The sequence below is a fragment of the Macaca nemestrina genome, chromosome 16 (assembly GCF_043159975.1).
Source record: "Macaca nemestrina isolate mMacNem1 chromosome 16, mMacNem.hap1, whole genome shotgun sequence".
Classification (NCBI taxonomy): Eukaryota; Metazoa; Chordata; class Mammalia; order Primates; family Cercopithecidae; genus Macaca; species Macaca nemestrina.
Window position 1 is genome coordinate 18,951,742 of NC_092140.1, and position 19,162 is coordinate 18,970,903.

Sequence of the window (19,162 nt, forward strand, 5' to 3'; positions counted from 1 at the left end):
GATCATAAAGCAATATGGAAGTGATCCCAAATAGCCAAAACAATCTTGAATAAGAACGAAGTTGGGAAATTCACACTTAACCTATTTCAAAGAACTCTTACAACTTAATAAAAAGACAAATAGCCCAATTAAAAATGAACAAAACTCTGAATAGGCATTTCTCCAAAGGCATACAAATGGTCAGAAACACAAGATAAAGCTCAACATCATTAACTATCATGTAAATGCAAATAAAAAGTCACAATGAGATACCATTTTACACCAACTAGGATTATCATAAAAACAGACACATAATAACAAATACTAGTGAGTGTGATGGTTAACTTTATGCGTCAACTTGACTGGGCTAAAGGATGGTCAGATAGTTGGTAAAGCATCATTTCTGGGTGTGTCTGTGAGGGTATCTCTGGAAGAGATTAGCATTCGAATCAGTAGACTGAGTAAGGAAGATGATCCCCACCAGTGAGGGCAGGCATCATCCAATCTGTTGAGGGCCCAAATACTGTATTATAATATAACGTTCTATTATAATACTATATCATAATACTACTACTATATTATTATAATACTCTATTACAATAGAACATTCTATTATTGTACTATATTATAATCGAACAAAATGGCAGTGAAAAGGGGGCAAATTCATTCTCTGTTTGAGCTGGGACATCCATTTTCTCCTGCCTGTGAGCGCTCCTGGTTCTCAGGCCTTTGAACTTGGAGTGGGGCTTATATTATCACCTCCCAATCCCCTTCTCAGGCCTTTGGACTCAGACCAAGACTTCTATTATCATCAGCTGCCCTGGTTCTCAGACCTTCAGACCTAGGCTGAATTATACCAGTGGCTTTCCTGGTTCTCCAGCTTGCTGATGACAGGTTGTGAGGCTTCTCAGCCTTCATAATCATGTAAACCAATTCCCATAATCGGTGTGTGTGTGTGTATGTGTGTGTGTGTGTGGTGTGTATGTGTATCCTATTGGTTCTATTTCTCAGGAGTACGCTAATGCAGTGAATGTGTGGAAAAATCGGAATCTTCGTACACTACTGATAGAACTTTACATTGACACAGTACCTATGGAAAAACAGCTAAGCAGTTAGCTAAGACATGTATTATTATTTTTTATACTTTAAGTTCTAGGGTGCATGTGCACAATGTGCAGGTTTGTTACATAGGTATACATGTGCCATGTTGCTTTGCTGCACCCTACTCGTCATTTACATTAGGTATTTCTCCTAATGCTATCCCTCCCCCTGCCCCCCACCCCACAGGCCCCTGTGTGTGATGTTCCCTGCCCTGTGTCCAAGTGTTTTCATTGTTCAATTCCCACCTATGAGTGAGAACATGTGGTGTTTGGTTTTCTGTCCTTGCGATAGTTTGCTTAGAATGATGGTTTCCAGCTTCATCCATGTCCCTGCAAAGGACATCAACTCATTTTTTTTTATGGCTGCATAGTAATCCATGGTGTATATGTGCCACATTTTCTTAATCCAGTCTATCATTGATGGACATTTGGGTTGGTTCCAAGTTTTTGCTATTGTGAATAGTGCCACAGTAAACATACGTGTGCATGTATCTTTATAGCAGTATGATTTATAATTCTTTGGATATATACCCAGTAATGGGATTGCTGGGTCAAATGGTATTTCTACTTCTATGTCCTTGAGGAATCAACACACTGTCTTCCACAATGGTTGAACTAGTTTACACTCCCACCAACAGTGTAAAAGCATTCCTATTTGTCCACATCCTCTCCAGCATCTGTTGTTTCCTGACTTTTTAATGATCACCATTCTAACTGGTGTGAGATGGTATCTCATTGTGGTTTTGAGGCATTTCTCTGATGACCAGTGATGATAAGCATTTTTTCATGTGTCTGTTGGCTGCATAAATGTCTTCTTTTGAGAAGTGTCTGTTCATATCCTTTGCCCACTTTTTGATGGGGTTGTTTTTTTCTTGTAAATCTGTTTAAGTTCTTTGTAGACTCTGGATATTAGCCCTTTGTCAGATGGGTAGATTGCAAAAATTTTCTCCCTTTCTGTAGGTTGCCTGTTCACTCTGATGGTAGTTTCTTTTGCTGTGCAGAAGCTCTTTAGTTTAATTAGATCCCATTTGTCTATTTTGGCTTTTGTTGCCATTGTTTTTGGTGTTTTAAATATGAAGTCCTTGCCCATGCCTATGCCCTGAATGGTATTGTGTAGGTTTTCTTCTAGGGTTTTTATGGTTTTAGGTCTAATATTTAAGTCTTTAATCCATCTTGAATTAATTTTTGTTTAAGGTGTAAGGAAGGGATCCAGTTTCAGCTTTCTACATATGGCTAGCCAGTTTTCCCAGCACCATTTATTAAATAGGGAATCCTTTCCCCATTTCTTGTTTTTGTCAGGTTTGTCAAAGATCAGATGGTTGTAGATGTGTGGTGTTATTCTGAGGCCTCTGTTCTGTTCCATTGGTCTATCTCTCTGTTTTGGTACCAGTACCATGCTGTTTTGGTTACTGTAGCCTTGTAGTATAGTTTGAAGTCAGGTAGCATGATGCCTCCAGCTTTGTTCTTTTGGCTTAGGATTGTCTTGGCAATGTGGGCTCTTTTTTGGTTCCATATGAACTTTAAAGTAGTTTTTTCCAATCCTGTGAAGAAAGTCATTGGTAGCTTGATGGGGATGGCATTGAATCTATAAATTACCTTGGGAAGTATGGCCATTTTCACAATATTGATTCTTCCTATCCATGAGTATGGAATGTTCTTCCATTTGTTTGTGTTCTCTTTTATTTTGTTGAGCAGTGGTTTGTAGTTCTCCTTGAAGAGGTCCTTCACATCCCTTGTAAGTTGGATTCCTAGGTATTTTATTCTCTTTGTAGCAACTGTGAATGGGAATTCACTCATGATTTGGCTCTCTGTTTGTCTGTTATTGGTGTATAGGAATACTTGTGATTTTTGCACATTGATTTTGTATCCTGAGACTTTGCTGAAGTTGCTTATCAGCCTAAGGAGATTGGGCTGAGACTATGGGGTTTTCTAAATATACAATCATGTCATCTGAAAACAGGGACAATTTGACTTCCTGTTTTCCTAATCAAATACCCTTTATTTATTTCTCTTGCCTGATTGCCCTGGCCAGAACTTCCAGTAGGAGGGTTGAGAGAAGGCATCCTTAAGACAGGTATTATTTTCATTTTACAGATGACAAGTTCATCAAAAGATTAAACATAGAGTTAGTGTATGACGTAGCAATTCCATTCCTAGGCATATAGTCGACTGAACAAGTAAAAGAGAAGGGTGTTGAGAATCAAAATAAATGTGGAGGAGGCAAAGAAAACAAGTCTTATAACACACCTTAAAAACAAACATCCTATGGGGATAAAATAACATTAACAGTTCTAGCCAACTCAACTGAAAGAGGTTTCTCCTCACTAATCCTAATGTCCAGCTGTCTGACCCCACTGTCCCAGGTAAACTGGAGACATCTCCGTCTCTAGTCTTGTTTTGGCCAGTTTAAGAAATAGCATTTTGGCCGGGTGCGGTGGCTCACGCCTGTAATCCCAGCACTTTGGGAGGCCGAGGTGGGTGGATCACAAGGTCAGGAGATCGAGACCATCCTGGCTAACATGGTGAAGCCCCGTCTTTACTAAAAATACAAAAAACAATAAGTGGGCGTGGTGGCAGGCATCTGTAGTCCCAGCTACTGGGGAGGCTGAGGCAGGAGAATGGCATGAACCCGGCAGGCAGAGCTTGCAGTAAGCTGAGATGGTGCCACTGCACTCCAGCCTGGGTGACAGAGCAAGACTCCATCTCAAAACAAAACAAACAAAAAAAGAAATAGCATTTTATCATTTACTTGCATTGCCTCATTTTATTCTAATCATCATATTCTTGTGCATTAGCCTGAAGATGTATTATTACTACCAGTTTACATATGGGAAGACTGGGACTCCAGAAGTTAAGCTGGCAACTAGCATCAAGCAAAGGTGGAACTCAGACACAGAATGTTTGATTTCCAGTTTAGTGTTACTTATATTGTGCTGTTCTGTATAGTGTACCGCCTTCTCAGCATATATTACTTATTCTCTCTGATAATGTTTTATTTGGAGTGCTTATAATTAAAAACATTAATTGCAGTATGTATTTTAATTGATGGGCTCTGCTGATTTCAGAAACCACAAAACCACTGATTTATCAGATTAAGTAAGGAGTCCAGTCAGCAATGGAATTTATTAACCCAGCTCTACAGACATTACTAATATTTTCCTTAAGCAACATATTCCCTAAAAGAGATGAAAGCAAAAAGCCGATGCCTAAAGCAAAGTAGATGGAACCCCACCAAATAAACATCACTGAAGTATGTTATTATATGTTAATTTTTCAGTAAAACTTTGTGTCCTCTAGCAATGTCTTCTGCTTCTACTCTTCTTTTAAACACTATCATTATTAGATGTGTAATTGGCCCTCATGTAAAAACATTCCATTTTCTCAGTCTAATGAAGATAATTTATCCATATATATTTCAAAACTTTAAAAATTAGAAATTATGAGCCTGAAAAGAAAAAGGGATGTAGTCTTGAACATAGCCTCTAAAACTAGGACTATGTTGAGTGACTCCAGAATCCCCTCAACAATAGACAAATATTACCAAGGAGTATAAAATATGATATTTCTGTGTGTTTGTGTTTTTAATTATAATATCTAATACTTCAGATTTGGACAATTTCTTTTTAAAAAAAATTTCCCTTAAGCTATAATCAATCATACAGCTGAAAAATGATATATGTGATCAGAGAAAATTTGTCTCTCTTTGAGGAAAGTAAAAGTTTGTGCCTGACTGGCTACTCCCAGAAAATCTGGAAAAGAGAGTTTATTTCTATCTAGGCAGTGACGAACAAAAGGCCAATTTTTTTCAGGATTAAAAAATATGAGCCATTACTGGGAACCAGGAGAGATTACAACAGAGTCCCAGCCACGCTGAGGGGTTTCTGGCTAACTTGTTCCTGATCCTCCCCACCCAAAACTGTATAATTTTATAAGGGGTAGGGTGTCACCTACAGAATTTCTCCAACTGTTGAGCAATTATTCTTGTATCAAGAGAAAGTCTCCTCCTACATACTTTACAAACTGTATGTTTTCCCCCTTTACTTGGTATTAAATCATGCTCCTCAGGGTTAAAAAGAACTAAGGAACCTTCAACAGAATCAACTTGCAAACTAGTAGACTGGTTTGTTTGGTTAATTGTAATAACTCTGTTCTCATTATTGGTTGCTGCATAACAAACTATGCCAAAACTTAATGGCTTAATATTACAAGTATTTTACTATACCTCCTTATTTTATAGGTATGGTATATGGGCAGGGTTCAGCAGGGTGATTCTTCTGTCCCACATAGCACGACAGAGATCATTTGATGGTATTCTGCTGGTGGATGAGCTCTTTGGAGGGTCTAAAACAGCATCACTTTTGTGTCTGGCACCTTGGCAGGAATGGCTAGAAGGCTTGAATAAATGGGTACTGTATATCAGAAGCCTCTCTAAACAGGTACTTTTAGAATAGTTGAAATTTTCCCATGGCAGCCCAAGACTCCCAGAGACCAAGAGACCTAGGTAGAAACTGCAAAGCTTCTTACAACTGAGACTCAGAAGTCCCAAATGACAACCTGTTGCAGTGTCATCTTGATCAAACAAGTCACTTACGGCAACCCAGATTCAAGTGAGTTATTACACTTCACCTCTCAATGAAGAAATAACAAAGAATTTGCCTCAATCTTTAATCTACCATAAAGTCTGTAGCCATTGAGCATTCAGTAATTGCTGCTGCTTTCAGTAATTTCTACAATAAATTAAATTGCTACAGTAACACAAAATCAACGATTCACCCAGTTAAGCATCAGCCTGTCATTCCAACTCCTTGTAGACTGATTCTTTAAAAGTAGTATAGTGTGAATCAATGCTCATGGTACTTTTCTTGACCCACCCCCTACAAATTCTCCCACTTTGATCTCACCCCGTGCGTTGCAGAGTTCACCCAAGCATAGTTCTGTCTCAAAGATCCCTGCCTCAGCTTCCCATCTAGAGCACCTCAGTCCCAGCCCAGCAACCCAGATCTCTGTTTGTCTGAGACAAAAGATTAAAGCATCGCCAGTTCTCACAGTTTATGCCACTACACTATTCTGTGTTTATAAATGGAGCCAGCAAAATTTGAGGATAATACCTGCTCCAGAATGAAAAACTTCATTTTGGAGGTGAGGAGGGGCTAAATTATCAGTGGGTGGGAGTTACATTTATTAGCTATTTTTTTTTTGACAAAAGTAACATAAAAACAAATTTTTGATGGAAAACTTCAAACACCATAGAAGTTTGTAATATTTAGCCCAGGCTGCTACATACCACAGACTGTAGGGTTTAAACAACAGAAATTTATTTTCTCACAGTTCTGGAGGCCAGAAGTACAAGATCAAGGTATCACAGGGTTTGATTTCTAGTGAAAGCTCTCCTCCTGGCTTGAAGATGGCTGCTTTGTTCTCATGGCTTTTTCTGTGAGTGGGGACATACACATATACACGCATGCACACACACACACACATATGGAGAGAGACAGAGAGAGAGAGCGAGCACTTCAGCTGTCTGGTGTCTCCTCTTCTAAGGACACTAATCTTATTGGACCAGGGCCTCACTTTTGACCCCACTTAACCTTAGTTACTTCCTTAAAGGTCTCATCTCCAAGTACAGCCACTCTAGGGTTCCAACATATGACTTTAGAGGGGATACAATTCAATCCATAACAGAAGATCAAAACAAAATCTTTAAGTCCCCCATCACCTGCCCTCTTCCCAAACCCCTCTTTTGTGAATCAAATGGAGCTTTTGGAAATTGAGCTCTAATACTCATCCCAGGCTGCCATAACAAAAATAATGAGCACACCTTAAGCACACCTGAGAGCTCCCTAAGCTCTATCACCGCAGGTCCGCAGAATTCAGAGTAGAAGTTATATTATTCACAGTAACAGCATGTAAAAGAAAAAAAAAATGTAATTTTTAGAAAGTATCCCATGAAAATGTACACCAGTCATGTTGCTATTCCAGTCATTTTATTAAAATACAAAAGCATATTTTAATTTACTCTGATAAATTTTCATATTATAGTCAAAGTACATTTTAAAACAGAGATTGGCCGGGTGTGGTGGGTCATGCCTATAATCCCAGCACTTTGGGAGGCCAAGGCGGGCGGACCATGAGGTCAAGAGATCGAGATCATCCTGGCCAACATGGTGAAACCCCGTCTCTACTAAAACTGCAAAAATTAGCTGGGTGTGGAGGCACATGCCTGTAGTCCCAGCTATTCTGGAGGCTGAGCGAGAAGAAACGGTTGAACCGGGGAGGCGGAGGTTGCAGTGAGCCAAGATCACACCACTGCACTGCAGCCTAGCAACACAGCGAGACTCCATCATCTCAATAAGTAAACAAATAAATACAGAGATTGAACAATTTATTATTGTTTGTTGTTTTTGTTTTGTTTTGTTTTTTGGAGATAGAGTTTCCCTCTTGTCACCCAGGCTGGAGTGCAATGGCGCAATCTCAGCTCATTGCAACCTCCACCTCCTGGGTTTAAGCAATTCTCCTGTTCCAGCCTCCTGCATAGCTGGGATTACAGGTACCTGCCACCACACCTAGCTAATTTTTGTATTTTTAGTAGAGGCAGGGGTCTCACCATGTAGGCCAGGCTGGTCTTGAACTCCTGACCTCAGGTGATCTGCCTGCCTCAGCCTTCCAACATGCTGGGATTACAGGCATGAGCCACCGCGCCCAGTAAGACTGAACAATTTCTATAGTGAAAACTTTTTTTTTTTTTTTTTTTTTTAATGTTTTAGTAGAGACGGGGTTTCACCGTGTTAGCCAGGATGGTCTCGATCTCCTGACCTCGTGATCCGCCTGTCTCGGCCTCCCAAAGTGCTGGGATTACAGGCTTGAGCCATCGCGCCCGGCCATGAAAACTTAAAAGCTGTTGCCTTTGTTACAGATATCCTTAATAGCAACTTAAAATTAAGTATTTACATAATGACCAAACTGTTTGGTAGAAGAGGGGAGGTAGGGCAGATTATACTTGAACTATACTGATGATAGGAGGCAATAACGTGGAGCATTACTTGTGGGTATCAGAAACATTGTTTAAGTCATTTCATTTCCAGCACTACTCTAGACTTCATTAAGATTAATTAATTAATTAAGATTAGCTTAATAATCCTATGTCTGAATCACGAGGTTAAGTCCTGAACCTCTGCTTTCTCCTTGGCTGTGCACAAACCGAATCAGAGCATGTAGTTGATGCATTCGTTCATTCATCAACAATTTATTGAGTGCCTATTTGGTGCCAGGAGCCTTGCTAGGTGCTAAGATACAAAGATCAGTAAGATATGGTCCCTGCCCTTGGGGTGTTTAAAGTTAAGTAAGGAAACACATATGAGTTAACAATTGTAACCAAGACGTACTGGCACTAGAATAATAGGTGATCCAGCATATGAAGAAGCAGGAACTAGTCAACTCAGCCTCTTGAAGTTGTGTCAGAAAAGGTTAATAGAAAAAGCAATTCCAGCCTGGACATGGTGGCTCACTCCTGTAATACCAGCACTTTGGGAGGCTGAGGCAAGCGGGTTGCTTGGGCTCAGGAGTTTAAGATGAGCCTAAGCAACATGGTGAAACTCCATCTCTACAAAAAATACAAAAATTAGCTGGGTGTGGTGGCCTACACCTGTGGTCCCAGCTACTTGGGAGGCTAAGGAAGGAGGATCACCTGAGCCTGGGAGGTCAGTGCTACAGTGAGCTGAGATTGCACCACTGCATTCCAGCCTGGGTGACAGAGGAAGGCCCTGTCTCAAAAAAAAAAAAAAAGAAAAAGCAACTCCATAGATCCATCAGATAGTATTTTCCTGTCAGGTTGTTGCTAGCCCCTTAACTCACTGCCACCTGTCCTTATAGTAAAGTCAGAATTTTGCTAAAAAGCCAGCCTTGTGATACAATGAATGCCCCCTTTGGCCTCAAGTAAATAAAGACAATTTTAAAAACAAAAAAATCAAATCCAGGGCTTTGTTTGACAGCAATAGATATAATTGCTGGTAGACAATATACATGCATAAACATCAAATACTATTTTAAAAGTGTATTGAAAAGCAGTGCTGCAGGCTTGCCTATGATCAGAGAGTCTAGCCACTCCTGACAACCGACTGGAATGTGAAATTGGCGGCTGATAATGAACAAAAGGACACGTCAACTAGGAAGTTAGTATATAGAAACACTTTAGTGCACAAACAAAGCACTAAATTACAATGTGGCTCTACAAATACCAGGGGGTGATAAGTCCACTGAGGTCATGAGTTAACTTTTCAGGCAGCTGGGATGATTAGGTGCAGATTGCTATCAGACTAATCACTGTTCTTAAATACTTCAGGATTCCTGTCTTGTGTCCTCTTATTACATTCCAGTTACAAAAATTAGGAGGAGTTATGGCATTTGCTTGCTCATGGGTTATTTTACCCTGCCTCTAGAGAAAGAGAACACTGTGCTCTTGGGTAAAACAAATGTCCCATTTTAAATGTTTGGAGCATGTGCAATGATTGGGGGTCTTGGCTTGTTTTCAAGACACTAGGCACTGAGGCTGAACCAAGCAGTCACGTGCTCCAGAAGCAGTGGAAGAAACTACAGAAAACTGGCCCAGCGACACGGACTCTGGAGTTTGTGCCTAATGGTGCAGGTACTGAGGCCATGTTTCCTAATGTGAGATGCAGATAGCACAGCAGCATAAAACCAAGCTGAGACAAACAGCCTAATACCATAACCAGGCAAGTGCTGAGCAATTATATTTGGCAAAAATCTCTGCTAAGCTGGTGGAGGAACTAAGGAAGGAGTTACTCCTTCAGTGTTCAGAGTTCGTGGACTAAACCAGGTGGAGTTCTTGTTCTAGAGATAAAGACTGGATGACTTGTTTGGTCAACTCTCTAAACTAAGAAAAGCATAACCAAGCATAATTCCAGGAAGATGCATAGATGTATGTGATTGAGTGGCAGTGGGACCAGGGCTGGACTAGGTTAAGTTCTGAAAAGAGTAAGGTGACCCCCAGCTATGTCATACATTGATCAAGTAAAAGATAGACACTTACCATCACAAATTCTGTTCAGCAACAAACTGAAGACTCTAGACAGTGCAGTAAGGCAAGAAGAATAAAAAAAATATTTAAGAATGGGAAAGGAAGAAAGAACACTCTCCATATTCACAGATGATATGATTTTGCACATAGAAAATCTCAAAAAAAAAAAACTACAAATAAATTATTTGAAGTAAAAATGGTTTGGGGACGGGTGTGGTGGCTGACGCCTACAATCCCAGCACTTTGGGAGAGCAAGATGGGTGAGTGGATTGCCTGAGCCCAAGAGTTTGAGACCAGCCTGGGCAACATGGTGAAACCCCGTCTCTACCAAAAATACAAAAAATTAGCAGAGCATAGTGGCACATACCTATAGTCCCAGCTACTCGGGAGGGTGAGTCATGAGAATCGTTTGAACCCAAGAGGTGGAGGTTGCAGGCAGCAGAGATCAGGCCACTGCAGTCCAGCCTGGGTGACAGAGTGAGACCCTGTCTCAAAACAACAAAAAATAAAAAATAAAAATGGTTTCACAAGATAGCTACTTACAAAGTCAGAATACAAAAATTAATTGTATTTCTATATACCAGCAACAAACAGAAAATAAAATTCTTGAAAAGACACTATCTTTTAAAAAAAGATATCATCTTGGCATGGCGCTATGGCTCACACCTGTAATTCCAGCACTTTGGGAGGCTGAGATGGGCAGATCACTTGAGGCCAGGAGTTTGAGACCAGCCTGGCTACGGCGGTGAAACCCCATCTCTACTAAAAATACAAAGATTAGCAGGTCATGATAGCCGGCACCTGTAGTCCCAGCTACTCCAGAGGCTGAGGCAGGAGAATCTCTGGAAACCAGGAGGCGGAGGCTGCAGTGAGCCCAGATCGTGCCACTGCATTCCAGCCTGGGTGACAGAGTGAGACTCCATCTCAAAAAAACAAAATAAATCTAAAAAGATATCATCTTAAAGATATGCAATTTGTAGTAGTATCAAAAATACTTTAAAAACCTAGGAATTATAAATGTGTAAGAATTTTACCAGAAAACTATATTACTGAGAGAAATGAAAGAACAATGGAATTTTTTTTTTTCTTTTGAGATGGAGCCTCACTGTGTTGCCCAGGCTGAAGTGCAATGGCATGATCTCAGCTCACTGCAACCTTCACCTCCCGAGTTCAAGCGATTTTCCAGCCTCAGCCTCCCTAGTAGCAAGGATTACAGGTGTGCTCCACCATGCAAGGCTAATTTTTGTATTTTTAGTAGAGATGAGGTTTTACCATGTTAGCCAGGCTGGTCTCTAACTCCCGACCTCGTGATCCACCCGCCTCGGCCTCCCAAAGTGCTAGGATTATAGGTGTGAGCCACCACGCCCCACAAAACAATGAAATTAATAGAAGGATACTAAATTCATGAATTAGAAGTGTTAACAATGTGAAGACGTCAATTCTCCCTAAATCAACCTAGAGATTTATAGCAGTCTTAATTAAAAAGTTTCTTAAAAAATGATCACACCTGTAATCTGAGCACTTTGGGAGGCTGAGGCAGGTGGATCACGAGGTCAGGAGTTCAAGACCAGCCTGGCCAAGATGATGAAAACCCTGTCTCTACTAAAAATACCAAAAAAAATTTAGCTGGAGTGGTGGTGGGCGCCTGTAATCCCAGGTACTCAGGAGGCTGAGGCAGGGAATTGCTTGAACCCAGGAGGCAGAGATTGTAGTGAGCCAATATCTCGCCACTGCACTCCAGCCTGGGCGACAGAGCGAGACTCCGTCTAAAAAAAAAAAAAAAAAAAAAAAATCAGTTTTTAAAGAAGATTTGGGTCCAGGAATGGTGGTTCACACCTGTAATCTCAGTACTTTGGAAGGCTGAGATGGGAGGATCTCTTGACCCCCGGAATTCGAGGCCAGCCTAGGCAACATAGAGAGACTCCATTTCTACAAAAAAATTAAAAATTAGTGGACATAATGGGACACACCTGTGGTTCTAGCTACTTGGGAGGCTGAGATGGGAGGATACTTGAGCCTGGGAGGTCAAGGTTTCAATGAGTCATGATTATGCCCCAGCAATCCATCCCAGGCCACAGAGCGAGACCTTGTTGAGAGAGAGAGAGAGAGAGAGAGAGAGAGAGAGTATTTGCAACCTGACAATCTGTTCTAAGATTTATATAGAAATGCAAAGGCCAAGAATAGCCAAGATACTTTTGAATAAGATGAAAATGATGCGAGGACTTGCTCCTTATCAGAATTAAGATAGTGCAATATGGGGCAAAAATAGAAAAAAATTTAAACATAAAGCAAAATAGCTCGGAAACCAACTTACATCAATTTTATTTAGGGCAAAGGTAGCACACATGAGCGGTATAAAAATGCAATTTTTAAAGTTGATGGTTCTAAAAAATTGAGTATCCATATGGAAAAAATGTCAAACCTCATACTATACATAAAAATCAATTTCAGATGGATGCTGGTAACACAGAAATGGCTCCTGTAAGACCAACCCTCCTATAAATAAAAAACTTGGGACAAAAATATAAAAACCTCCGAATGCCTAGAAAAAAAATCAAAAGTGAACAGAAACTCAAAGGGATCTACTTGGAAAAAGGGTACAGCACTAGGCGGGTTTCCCATTTTTACAGCTTTTCACCTGTATGCATGTCCAACAGTAGACACAAACAAGAATGCATATAGCAGTCAGTTCACAATGGTTAAAAACTGAAGACAACTCACATGCTCATCAACAGGACAGTAAGTAATAAACTGTGGTATATTTACACAACCAAATATTAGCAGCTAAAATGAATAAACTACAGTGACATGCAGTAACACTGATGAATCCAAAGTTATACAATAAAGATTATATACAAAAGATAGACAATAAAGATTACATACAAAAAATTTAACTTATGAAAACTTCCATGTTAAAAACACAATAAAATAAAAACATTTAAGCATACATCTAGATGAAAAACTGTATAAAAATCAATGGAATGAAAATAGCTACATTGGGTTGAGCAAGGCGAGTGGAGAATTTACTGGAGAGATCATTTAGTTAGATACATAGGTTTATTGGCAGGTTTTATTTTGAGTGGTGGACTCACAAAGGCACTTGTTAAATTATTAAATATAACTAACTAAAGAAAACTAGGCCATTGATGGACCAATTATGAGAGTGTATCATGAGTCACGAACTGTGATTAAACCGATTTTGTGTACTTGGGGTTCACAAAAGAAAGGTAGAAAGGGAGGGAAAGGCCGGACAACTAGGGTTGGGAGAAAATAAAGACTGAGATTAGATAACATTGTTGGAGCAGCCTTTGGCTATCAGAGAAAGGGTAGAGATTGGGTTTATTCAGGGCAGGCAATTGTTCAGTGTTTGCAGTGGGAGGTCTAGGGAGTAAGTGATAGTGGATTGCAGCTGACACCAAATCTGTGCTGAGGGCTACATGAGCAAGGGGAGGCCTGGCCCCAGAACAGCAGGGATGGGACTTGGAGAAACTGCTTCTTCTGATAGGGGTGTCGTTGATGTGGGGTTAGAATGCCTTATTGGAGAGATTGCCACTGGGCTACTCCCTCACAGAGGCAGTGGGCGCTGAGTGAGTCACAGAAAGCTTGGGGAAATAGAATTGGGAATCTGAGCTGGAAAGAGGCTGAGCTTTCTATTGGGACTCTAAGTGCTGGGGGTTAAAAACATCAGCTTAGTTCAAATCCCAATTCTTCCTCTTATGGTAGTGTGACTTTAGGCAAGTTACTTACTCATCTCCTCTAAGGCTTCATTCCCCAGTCTGCAAATTGGAGATGGTAATGCTTACATCATAGGGTTTTCCTAAGAGTTAAATAGAATAATGTGTGCAAAAGGTGCGGTATCTTAAGAACTCAATAACTGATAGCTATGTATTTTTTTATTCTTTTAAGAAGCAGAGCCGCTCAGCAATTGAGCTCTAAAGCAGACCCGTCCTTAGATAGGAACCTGAATCTGAGTAGGAGGAAAGCACAGGGCTGGGCAATCCAGAAGCTGGAAAAGGGGACAGTCAGAGTGACCTCTGTAAAGCCAGAAGCATGGCTTATCTACCACCCTGCTGGGATATTTAAGAGAACCCCCTTTCTCGGTTTGTTCTTTCTCAAAATAAACGGGGGCATGGTTGGTGATGAAATTCACAAGGAGAACCCCACCCTACCAAAAGCCAGTCTCCTCATGTAATAGCTACAGAAGGCTGGAAGTTTTCATTACACAGGCCAATGACACCCTCACTGTCCAACCCTCCTCATTCATTTCTAGTCTTGTTCAAGACTAGCTCCCTCTCATTTACAAAACAAAAAAGACTCTTATCCTAAGAAAATTACGCTTTTATAGGATTCTTGGGATTTGACATAGGTACTTTGTGAAGTTGTCTGTTTTGAATTATTTGTATTGTCTTTTTTCTCAGAGTTTTGTTTTGTTTTGTTTTTTGTTTTTTCTGGGCGGGGGGCAAGAAGGGACTGTTTTTGACATTGTTTTTTCCCGCTCTATCCTCTAGGTAAGGCTCCTTTTGAAATGTCAGCCTGCTTGAGCCCTGCTCAGGAGACATGATGAAAGGTGTTCTCCATGATTGATCTGTATATTCCCCGTTTCTTTAGTAGTTAAGAGTAGTTTTTTTTAAAAAAATATATAGTTAACACAATGCAGAGGTTTAAGTGTGGCAGGAACAGTGAGAATAAAAGGACAGAAATCTCAAAAGGATAAAAAATTAGCAGGCACTGGTGAAGGGGCACTCTGACAGCCATTGCTTTCCATGATGACTGTTGACCTCAAACAGCTCTTGTCTCTCGGGCTTTATGGAGATCATGTGTTTGGGATTTTCCCCCTTTTGGGGGCTAATAGAAATGAGACCACAGAGCTGTGACAAAAGCCTCAGGCTTGGCTGTTGTCATAGTCTTCTCATTTCCTTCTTAACAGGACAAACAGGCTATATCACCTCTCTATGCAGGTATGAAAGCTTCTGAATTCTTTCACTGCACTTGCTTAAGAACAGATCCCCAACATTCTCTAACAACAGCTGCCAGCTCTCAGTGTGCATGAATGATTATTCAGACTCTGCACTTTGAAGGCATCACCTTCACTGCCCATCACTTCCATCTAGTCACCTCTCATTACCCCATTGGCTTGCTGCTTTGCTTTATCATCCCTATGGTTCTAGACAAATGTGACAGTGAGCCACCTGGGTGAAAATCCAGTGAGAGAGAGGAGGATGAAACGATGGGGAAAAACGATTCTGTTCATATTGGGACCCAAGTATTCTCCCTCCTTTGTGGAAGAGAAAGCAAGCAAGCCAGCCTGTCGTGTTACCAAGGTATTTTTTATTCCCCAGCAATCTCATTGCTGCCTCCTAGTGAAAGTTTTAGAATTGAAAAGAGACTATTTTCTGGGGAGAACTGAAGGGAGAAAAGAGAAAACTGAATTTACACAGGCCCACAACTTTTTTTGGAGTGAGTGTCACTCAGTTTCTGATTAGATACATTTGTATCACCGATATCACTGTGGCCACAAGGGAAATACAGACCCACATGAAATATACTGATCAAATTATACTGTTCTTTAGGTGTTTACAATCAAGAGTTGACAAAATAAAGCCCATCAAACTTACCAATTCTCTTTCAATTTATTTTCCCTCACTATTCACTCACACAGACTATTCTATTTCCTATACGCTGGGATTTTTTTTCATCTTTAGGACAAACTGAGCAAGAATAAAAATATGCCTCTATCAATTCAAACACAAGATAGGAGGAAATTAAAAGTGAATTTACATTTTGGTACATATGAATAAAAATGGCTTGAAAATTTACTTTGTTAAAAGCTCAACCAGATTCAGGCAAGAGGTGTGAAGGTTGATTAATAACAGCAATGCCACGTTGCCTTTCTTTAATGCATGGATGATTATGAAGGCTGTTTCCTTGGTTGTGAAGGGTTAGGCCAAGAATATTGATCCCCTAGAAGCCAAAAACTAAAACCAAATCTTTCCTATTTTGAAATGTGGGAAGATTCATTTGGTGAATAGACAAGCACACAAATAGTCATTTTCTTCTTATGACACCTTTGTTTCACACAGTTCAACATTCTTGGACTTGAGAGTATTCAAATTTGGCTCATTTAATATCACTAGACAGACAATATTGTAAATGTATACTGGAAAAACTATATCCAAGGAACTTTACATATATTATTCCTATAAGATATTGCACATATAAGCATACATTTCAATCATATATACAAACATTTCTTCTAATGTAATAATTTATTGCAGTAGATTTTTAAACTTAAATTTGAAGAGTATAAAATCACTTAACTCACTAATACAAAACACATTTTCACAATCCTCCCTTTTTATGTGTCAAAATAATTTTCACGACTAGATTTAACTTTATTCACAATATTTAGTGAATAACAGCTTTCATGTCTTGTGCCCTATACATACATATGTTCTTTGTGTGCCAGTGTATAGTATTTTTGTCTCAAACCTATTATACACGTCAGTAGGTGAAAAGCTCAGGGATGATAATTTTGTAGTTAATTATCACAAAACAGTACATTTAATATTCCAGTCTATGTAATTACACATGCTAGTGTTTTCACATTACTCCAGCCAGAGTCTGTGAATGACAAGGGTGTCTTTACAGAGCCTGTAAAGGAATATGGTTCTGGAGAAATCAGTCCAATTGTCTTAACAATGCAAGGGCATAACTGATACAAAATAAGCATTTGTCAATGACATCTTCAGAAAAACACAAACCACATGCCACTGCTGTTCACAGTTCTGTTATCACGACTGTAATTTTTAAGTCACTATTCTTTTATTACAATGAACAAAACAAGCCTAACTTTTAAATAAATCTGATGACCTGAAACAGTTTTAATTCACGTTCATAATTACAATCAAAGCTTTTGTGTGTGTGTGTGTGTGTGTGTGTGTGTGTGTGTATCTGAATGAACTGAACATAAATCGTAGGAAGACTTAAAGAGTTAACCGTTTGTAGATGTTCCTACTTGCACATACCACAGGGCTAGGTCAAATCCAAACTGCCAAAGAAAGAAGGCAAGCAAGTTCTCCCTGAAGGGCAGGCCACCATGTGAATAAAACCTCCAGACAGATCATGTTCTAAGTGTGCTGCAGCATACCAAGAAGTGAGGAAAATACGGAAACAGAATCATACTGTTTGACTTCTGCATCGTGTCAACTATTTTTTTTTTAAAACTGCTCTAACTACTAAAGAAGGAAATTATGCTTAGCATAAAAATATTCCAGCATTGAGTGACTGGTACGTTTTACTTCTCTCTTCCAGGGAAACTACTTACACTTATTGATTTTAAACACCTTCACCTTAGTTGTGCATGTGAGACACTGTAAGTTAACTGTACCTTAAAGAGATCAGCATATAGATGGTTCTGGCGACCAGGATCACAACAAAAGACAAAACAATTTTTAAAGACCTGAATAGTCAGTTAAGGATGCATACTGTCAGCCTGGGCTAGCTCTTTTTCGGAAAGGTTGCCAAGAGTGTCCTTATTCCCTCCTGAGCTATTTTTCACCCCACTACCTCTGACTGGGTGCATCACCAGTGCAAGAAAATGCGAGAAGCATCTGTTGCAAGCAACACCTGGACCTCCAAGGAAAATGAGCACTTTCTTGCTAGAAACAGTCTCAAACATTTTCAAGGGTGAGTCTCCCCTTCCCCAAGCTTAACCCTCTTCCTCCGTAGTTGGAGAGGTTCTCCTACTCGTGCCCGCCGCCTTCTTCTTCCCGGCGAGGCTCCCAGGGCCGCAACCGGGACAGCTGTGCGCCGGGCCGGCCTGGGTAGCCGGATGACACCAGGGGTTGCAAACGCCAAACAGTGCGCAGACTCCGCGGCGCGCTCCGGACTCTCCACTCGCCTAAACCTGCTCTCAAGTGAAAAGGAGTGGGAGGAGGAGGATTGGGAAGGGGCGGGGGACGGGGGGGATCTGTTAATTCGAGGTCCTGGGGGTGTGGGAGCGGGAGGCGGCTCCGCTGATCCCTCCTCCCTCCCGGAGTCCCGGGCTCCACCTCCTCCGCAGGCCCCCAGATATACACTCACAGCCGCGGCTGGACATGCACACCCAGTGCCGGCTCCGGGCGCACACACACGCAGGTAGCCACACTCACCTGAGCCGGTGCAGAGGGCGGCCTAGGCTGAGCAGGGCCCTCCTGCGCCGCGGGAGTGGGGAGAGCGGGAGCTGCCCCAGCGCGGACCTGCGAACTGAGGTGATGGCGCGTTTTCCTTAACTCTCCTCCAGCACCTCTGCCCCTGCGCCGGCTCGGCTCTGGCCGCAGCGGCGAGGACAGAGGGGCCCCGGACGCCGCGGGCGCACGCTCCCAGGAGCGCGCCGAGAGGAGCGCCGCGGCGCAGGAAACTTGGGCGAAGTTACTTGCAAGTGCCGGGCGGCTGCCTAGAAGAGCGAGGCGGGGACGCGGCCGGTGCCAGGCCTAAGGCGCCGCGTGGAGGCTGCGCTGCCCTCCGCGGCCGGCGAGCTCCGGGAGCCCTAAGTCGGCAGGCGCGCCTGAAGGGGCTGGGAGCGAGCGGAGCTGGCATGGCCCGGGGGACGGCCGGACGCGGCTCCTCGGCGAGCCGGGAGAATTTCCTCTGAGGCCGGGCGACCCACGCTTGCTCAAGCCTTATCCACCCTCCTTCCTCGCTCCACCCGTCAGTCCAGCAGCGGGAGAGGAACACTCGAGAGGCAGGTGCTGGGGGGGACAGCTCCCCCCCTCCAAAAAAAAAAAAAAAAAAACCACCCAGCCGATTGGGGGTTTCCCATCGGCGCACCCTGCCCGGAGCCAAGAAGACAGGCTGGTGCTGCTGTATTTGTACTTATATCCATTGCTGCGCTCTGCGTTCTCGTGGCACGCCTGGACACTCCTCCGCCTCCCCCTCCTCTTCCTCCTCCAGGGCCACCTCCCCGCCCTCCCCACCCCCATCTGCTTCTGTCAAATGAGAAAGTCACCGAGGAGAACCCAAACACTCCAGCCGCTGAGAGCCCCCTTTGGCACTTGGCAGCACGCGGCGG

The 19,162-nt window shown here is 41.9% G+C and overlaps 1 long non-coding RNA gene across 2 annotated transcripts in view; it reads right to left on the minus strand.

Annotated features, from left to right (window-relative positions):
• LOC105477293 (uncharacterized) overlaps positions 1-19,162 on the minus strand; it is a 93,361-nt gene that overhangs the window by 29,988 nt on the left and 44,211 nt on the right. The gene's annotated exons all lie outside the window — the stretch shown is intronic.